Raw genomic sequence first — 1,775 nt, forward strand, 5'->3', positions numbered from 1 at the left:
CGCGTCGAAGGAGCGCACGCAGCGGGCTCGCGTGGCGGGCGGGTGGTGCGTGGTGGGCGACGAGCGTGCGGCGGAGCAGCGGCGGGGGCACGGCGGCCTCGCGCGGCGGAGTAGCTGCACGCGGCAGCGAAGCACGCGAGGCAGGCAGCGGGGGCGCGGCAGAGCAGCGGCGGGCACACGTCGGAGGAGCGCAGTAGTGAGCGAGGAGTTTGGGTCGTTGGCAGGTGGGTCAAAGACGGACACAAGTGGACAAGAGGAGGGGATAAGAGCGTCCACTTTTGTCCGTCGAGACGCATCGGTCGCACAAATTTGCTCTCGGTTTAGGGTTGGGACGGACAAAAACAAATAACTGCGGACCACTCTATCTATTTGGATCTGTCCGTTGGGCCATATTTTGCCCCATACGGACAAAACCGGACCAAATGGCTCGCGCACTGGAGTTGGCCCCAGCGCGTGACCCCATCCCGTCCGGCCCCGTTGAGGGAGTCCTGGATTAGGGGGTCCTCGGACAGCCGGACTATATACTTTGGCCAGACTGTTGGACTATGAAGATACAAGATTGAAGACTTCGTCCCGTGTCCGGGTGGGACTCTCCTTTGCGTGGAAGGCAAGCTTGGCAATACTGTAACCGACTCTGTGTAACCCTAGCCCCCTCCGGTGTCTATATAAACCGGAGGGTTTAGTCCGTAGGATAAGAACAACAATCATACCATAAGCCAGCTTCTAGGGTTTATCCTCTACAATCTCGTGGTAGATCAACTCTTGTAATACTCATATCATCAAGATCAATCAAGCAGGAAGTAGGGTATTACCTCCATCAAGAGGGCCCGAACCTGGGTAAAGATTGTGTCTCCCGCCTCCTATTACCATTAGCCTTAGACGCACAGTTCGGGACCCCCTACCCGAGATCCGCCAGTTTTGACACTGACATTGGTGCTTTCATTGAGAATTCCACTGTGTCGTCACGGTAAAGGCTTTATAGCTCCTTTAATCAGCTACAGCGACGCAGTCCAGGGTGAGGTTTTCCTCCCCGGACAGATCTTCGTATTCAGCGGCTTCGTACTGTAGGCCAACTCGCTTGGCCACCTGGAGCAGATCGATAGCTACGCCCTTGGCCATCAGGTCAGGTTTGGAAGCTTGAACTACACCGCCGACATCCGCGGAGACTTGATCTTTTACGGATTCGAGCCCATGTCAGGTGCGCCGAACTGTCACGACGAGCATAACTTAGATCTGCCATCGGACGATGTTCGAGAGATCACACCTGCGGCTGCCCCGGCCCCTAACCCGGAGCAGATCGTGCCATCCGAGGACGGGTGGATGGACCCCGCCACGGAAGCCACACACTCATCGGCGATAGAGCCAAACACAGAATTCGCCTCCGATGAGGCCCGTGTCATCGGACCCTCGGGTTCGTCTCCGGCCATAGGCTCCGAATCATATGCATCCGTGCCTATCAAATCTAATTGGGCACCGATCATGGAGTTTACCTCCGCTGATATCTTTCAACACTCACCTTTGGGTGACGTGCTAATTCACTGAAATCTCTCTCCCTGTCAGGAGACTCTTGGCCGAACTATGTCCGGCTTGAGTGGGAAGCGGACGACAAAGAAATTCGTTCCCCACCCACCACCCACTTAATAGCCACTGTCGACGACTTAACCGACATGCTTGATTTCGACTCCGAAGACATCGACGGTATGGACGACGATGCCGAAGAGGAACAAGAACCACCGCCCGCAGGGCGCTGGACAACCACCTCATCATATGATATA

The sequence above is a fragment of the Triticum dicoccoides genome, chromosome 2B (genome assembly GCF_002162155.2).
Source record: "Triticum dicoccoides isolate Atlit2015 ecotype Zavitan chromosome 2B, WEW_v2.0, whole genome shotgun sequence".
In the NCBI taxonomy this organism is placed as follows: Eukaryota; Viridiplantae; Streptophyta; class Magnoliopsida; order Poales; family Poaceae; genus Triticum; species Triticum dicoccoides.